The sequence below is a fragment of the Papio anubis genome, chromosome 5 (genome assembly GCF_008728515.1).
Source record: "Papio anubis isolate 15944 chromosome 5, Panubis1.0, whole genome shotgun sequence".
Lineage (NCBI taxonomy): Eukaryota > Metazoa > Chordata > Mammalia > Primates > Cercopithecidae > Papio > Papio anubis.
In genome coordinates, this window is record NC_044980.1 from 134,670,219 (window position 1) to 134,676,376 (window position 6,158).

Sequence of the window (6,158 nt, forward strand, 5' to 3'; positions counted from 1 at the left end):
GCCACTCACAGTCCCACCTCGGCCGGTGGCTCCGGCAGGCCCTGGAACAGACCGTAAAAAACACACTTTCCCTTGAGAGGCGGGGATTCGAGCCTGGTGGGTTTTTTTGGTGTTTTTTTTTTGTGCAAGAGGAGGGAGACTTGAGGCGTGCCGGGTCGCCCCCAGGAATACAGCCCTCTGGAACTTGGGGCTGGGGCCGGGGTTTTTAGTGCAGGGGTTGAGCTGGGGGCAGGCAAAGCAGAATCGCTTCCTCAGTCTCCTAGGGTTGGGCCTGGCTCTGTCTTCAGTTTCTTTATTTGTTTAGATGGCATTTATTTACCCAGGTATTAAAACTTTTGTTGTTTAAAATACAATTGGACTTTTAAAAGTCCTTTTTTAGAGATCAAACTTTGCAGCATTATATAATAGAGAAAAAGGCAGGCCCTTGGTTTCCCCAACTCCCCACACCAAGATAACCATTGCTTAGAGTACATTCTGAATTGCTTTCTATGAATATGCTTACACTGTTATTTTACATAAATGGGAACACATACACACGAGGCTTATATATATCAAGGGTCAGATATTTGATCTGCATTATTTCACTTAATCCTTATTAAGCTCCAGTAGTAGGTTTGCCATTACTTTTTAACAAGTGGAGAAACTGACGCTTGGAGAGAAAAGTTAACTTGGCCAGAGGCACCAGTGGTTTGCCTAAGACTTCAATTCAGGGGAATCTGTCCAAATCCCAAATCCATGCTTTTTACCGCCAGCGGGCACTGCCTCCCAGCTGGTATGACTGAATTTGGGACGCTTCTATATCAGAATAAGACATCCATCGTATTCTTTCCAGTCAACATTAGAGTGTTCGAGACTTCTAGGGACACTTGGGAACTTTCCATGTAGAGGCTGGAGGAAGGACTTGAGTGCTGGTCATCAGTAACATCTTCCATTACATAGGGTTTTGCAAGAGCTTTGTGCCCATTATTTCATAGAATCCTGCCCAATCATCAGATATGATTACCGCCATTTTATTGATATGGAAACTGGGGCTCAAAGGAGTACAGAGACTTGTGATATATGACCTCACAGTCCGACATCCCGGACTTTGGTCAGTGCTAGGGAGCAGTGGCGAGATCTCCTGAATCAACCTAGTTTTCCTCCCGCAGCAAAAGGCCAAAGGAATTCTGGCTTCATGCCAGGTGACAGGGCCTTCCTCAGTCAGCCGGGTGGCCAAGTTCTGCAATTCTGCTGAATCTGCTCACTGTGGACAGCCCCAGGCGCTCACCCAGCCCTTGGGCCCAGCTGCAGCTCCAGACCAGGTTGCTAGGAGTAGGCTTCATCTGGTGAGGCCCTGATGAGACCAGAGATGTTGGAGCTGATACCTTTACACTATGGGGGACTTGCTTTTTGCCTCAGTGTTATTTTTGTTTGTTTGTTTTTTATTTTCCAAATCCTGAGAGCCTGTGAATGGCTTGGTGTTTGTGTAGTTTTTGTTTATTTTTAAATTCAGTCAGAAATCTTTTTTTTTTTTTTTTTTTTTTGAGATGGAGTCTCGCTCTGTTGCCCAGGCTAGAGTAGAATGGTGTGATCTCGGCTCACTGCAACCTCCACCTCACGGGTTCAAGCAAGTCTCCTGCCTCAGCCTCCTGGGTAGCTGGGATTACAGGTGCCCACCACCATGCCTAGCTAATTTTTGTATTTTTAATAGAGACAGGGTTTCACCATGTTGGCCAGGCTAGTCGCGAACTCCTGACCTCAGGTGATCTGCCCGCCTTGGCCTCCCAAAGTGCTGGGCATGAGCCCACCACGCCCAGCCAGAAATGTCTCAACATTAGGACTGCAGATGTTTCACAGTGAAGCTCCAACTCCAATCTCCAAACACGTCTGATAACGTGGGCCAGGTGTGCAGCATCTGCATCCAGACCTTTCCAGGAAGACGGTGACTTCTGGTGACTGAGCCCATTTCCCCTGAGTTACCCCTTCTGCAGGGAACCAGTACAGGGTCTCTGTGAAGCCTGGAGGCTCTTGGGTCAGCTTGGGGACTAATCGGAAAGACCTGCCTTTCAATTCTGGTCTGGCTAATTTCTGGTTCTTGAGTGAGTAATTCAAGCAAATGACTCAACTTCCCCAGGTCTCAGTTTTCTTACCTGAAACATGAGAATTGAGTGGAAATTAAGTAATACTGCCCTCCTGTGGCTGTTGTGACTATTAAATGAAATATTAGCATAGCTTGGCATTCACAGCCAGCTGTAATTACTTACCCCTTATTTCCTCCTAACCCTCCTTGCAGCCCACTCTCTAACCATACTGAAATGCTCTCTAGCCCTAACCTCCTGTCTCCCTGTACTCCTCCTACTCCACACCTGTGTTTAAACTGCACTTATCCTCCCATCCTCTTGTCTTGGAACTAAAGTTGGCAAATTAGAAGAATTGTGAGTTCATCCACACAATGGAACACTCTGCAACTTTTGTATGGTCAGATATTTTTATACCTTCTAATTTTATACCTTGCTTTGGGCAAACAACCTGCCCAGCTGTTACCCCCCAAATTCTGCTCAATTCATAGTTTGCATGGTGCTGGCCCTACCCTTTGACCTAGGATTGAACCAGTTAGAGACTCCATGGCTCTGGCCATGATTAGTTCAAGGCTAGGCAGGCATGGAAGACACTAACCCAGCAGCCATTCACAGCCTCCTTCTCCCTAGCTGCTTCCCACTGGAGAAACTGGAAAGTCAACGACCTCACAGCTTCTCCCACAGCTACGGCGTGGCCAAGTAACTTCGTTCTGCCCAGCGAGGGAGGAGGATGGCTTCTGGTTAGATATTTTACTTCCTGAGAAAAGTGCTGTGCTTGAGAAACAAACTGGCGGTTTCTGGTTCCTTCGCTTTCCTTCCTGCCTTGAAGGCAGTCGTGATGACTGAAGCTGGGGAGGCCACATTATAATTGTGAGGCACCAAGCATAAGGATAGAGTGGAGGAGAGAAAACACTTATGTCCTTGCTATCTGACTAGTGCTGGGACCTCCTACTCTGGGCTTCTTATAAGTAAATGGTAAATGTCCTTTTGGCTTAATCTTTAAATCATTTTTAGGAGAATTGCCTGTGACTTGAAATTGAAAACATGACTCACTGTTACAGCAGGTGATTCAGGTCTTCCTGGGGGTTTATGCTGCTACGGGGGGGAAATACTCTTCTCCTGAAATCTTGAGCTGTAAAATGGAGCAAAGCTTAGAGCTACAGAAAGGTACAACAAATAGAAGAAAGACACAGAACTCTGATGACATCATTTGAGCCCCCTAGAATAGCATGTCTGAAGCCAAATATACCCTTTTGGGTTTTGTGGTTGAGTGAGTAAATGAGTGAATACATAATTAAATATCATTTTCCCCTGAAGCTAGTTAGAGGAAATTCTGGAAGGATATTTTATTAGTTATATATTGCTGCATAACAGATTACCCCAAAACTTAGTGACTTAAAACAACAATAATGACTATTTCTCACAGTTTCTGTGGGCTGGAAATTCAGACAGGATACAGTGGCGATGATATCTTGCCCGTCAACTGAAAGACTCAGAGTCTGGGGCTGGAATCATATGAAAGCTCATTGACTCACATGTCTGGCAACGGGTGCTCACTGTCAATAGAATACTCACACATGGCTCTCCTTGTCGCCGTGGCTTCCTCACAACATAGTGGTGGGTTCCAACGGCAAGTGTATCGAGACAAAGGTGGGCTAAGCCTGTATCCTTCTTCTGACCTAGTCTCAGAAGTCATATAGCATCACTTCTGCTGAGCTCTGTGGGTTGGAGAAATCACAAGCCCCTACCCAGATTTAAAAAGAGAAAACATAGACCCCCATCTTTCTGTGTAAGAAGTTCAGTAATATTATAAGAAAAGCATGTTGGATGGGATACATGTATGAGTATGGCCACGTTTAAAAAATACAATCTGCCATAGACACACACTAACTTGTTATTAAGATTTGATCTGGCCAGGAGTGGTGGGTCACACCTGTAATCCCAACACTTTGGGAGGCAGAGGCGGGCAGATCACTTGAACCCAGGAGTTTGAGACCAGCCTGGCCAACATAGTAAAACCCTGTCTCCACTAAAAATACAAAAGTTACCCGGTCATGGTGGCACGTGCCTGTAATCCTAGCTATTCAGGAGGCTGATGCATGAGAATCGCTTGAACTCGGGAGGTGAAGGTTGCAGTAAGCCGAGATTGCACCACTGCGTTGCAGCCTGGGCGACAGAGCAAGACACTGTCTCAAACAAACAAACAAACTGCGCCCCCTATTTGGCAAAAAAAAGAAAAAAAATTTTAATAAAAAGTTTTGATCAAAATAATTGACCATCTACTCTGTCCTAGGCACTGTGCTAGAAGTTTTTAAAGCATCGTCTCATTGACTCATATTTTTGTAAAGTGGGTGCTGTGGGGTAGGATACATTCTGCTTAATATTTGTATGAAATGAATGATTTTGTCTTGAAGGAAAAACAACAAAAAATCCTTGAAAACTTAACAAATCTTATGCTTCCATCCAAGCCAAGTAAAGTGCCACCTGCCCTACGGTCTTCTTTGTCATTCATTTATAAAATATTTATTGAGCCTTTACTATGTGCCCAGCACTATTTTAGGTTTTGGGGACACAACAATGAACAAAGCCAAGTCCACACCCTTGTGGACCTCCAGGCTCTAGGAATTACATTTTTATGAATTTTAGTAACTTGGTGTGATAGCCAGCCTCCAAGATGGCTCCTAGTGATTCACACTCTTATGTAGTCTCATTCCACAGTAGATGGGGTGACCTGTGTAACCAACAGGATAGTGCAGAAATGATGGGTGTGTCTTCCAGGGTTAGGTCATAGCATCCATTGCAGCTTCTTCTTTGTTTTCTCTCTGGGATCACTTTCTCAGTGAGGTCAGCTGCTATTTGGAGGACACACTGGAGCAGCCTTATGGAAAAGCCCAGGTGGCGAGGAAACAGGTTTTCTCCCAAAAGCCATGGAAGCCATCTTGGAAGCAGATCCTCCAGCCCCAGTCAAGACTGCAAATGACTGCAACCCTGGCCAGTAGCTTCACTGAAATCTCATGAGAGACCCTTAACCACAACCACTCAACTAAGTCATTCTTGAATTCTTGACTCACAGAAGCTGTGAGATAATAAACACTTGTGGTTTTAAGCTGCTAAATCGAGTGATTTGTTATGCAGCAATGTATCTAATACGCTCAGAAAAAAAAATCCACAAATGGGGAGGGTGGCAAACAAGAGATTTAACCTTTGTACCCACTCCCTTGTGTCTGAAGGTGCAATGTCAGACCCGTCAGAGACTCCCCACTTCCCACCCCTATACTCCAACATCATGCCCCCTTCCACATGCTTGTGGAATCCCCTGCCAAGGCTTTCGCTGAGCCTTTCTTTCTGCTACTTGCTGTTTTCCACCTTTTCATTTTCAGAGACCCTGTCTTACTTCCTATAATGATAGCCATATGTCACTACTCCCTGCATTTCCCATACTCCCTGTAGCTCAGTGGTACCTTGCACATAAAAGCCAAAGCCCCAAGTGGCTCAGAACACTAGCTCCAAAGCCCATTGGATTCAGATTCTGGATCAATCACTAATTAGCTGGGATACTTTTCTTAACCTTTCTGTAGTTCAGCTCCCTCAATTGTAAAATGGGGATAATCATAGTGGCCACTCATAGGCTAGCTGTGAGGATGAAATCAATTGACACGTGTAGAGCATTTGGAACCGCACCTGACACATGGCGGGTGGTCAATAAATACCAGTTATTAAACCATATGAAATTGTGACTTTTCTGGGTCAAAAACTATAAAATACCAGCAATTTCATACTGTTGAACCTAATATTATTATTATTCTCTCATCAGAGATATTCAGAGAAACAATCCAGCAACTGAAAATTAACATTTTTATTAGTGTCTCTAGAAGAAAATCAAAGATGATCCAAATCAGAACTCAGACCACCTCTTAAAATTCTCCTTCATTAATTTATTTTACTGCTAACCAGGAAAACTTTCTCCACCACTCTTTTTTTTTTTTTTTTTTTTGAGACAGAGTCTCGCTTTGTCGCCCAGGCTGGAGTGCAGTGGCACTATCTCAGCTCACTGCAACCTCCACCTCCCAGGTTCAAGCGATTCTCCTGCCTCAGCCTCTC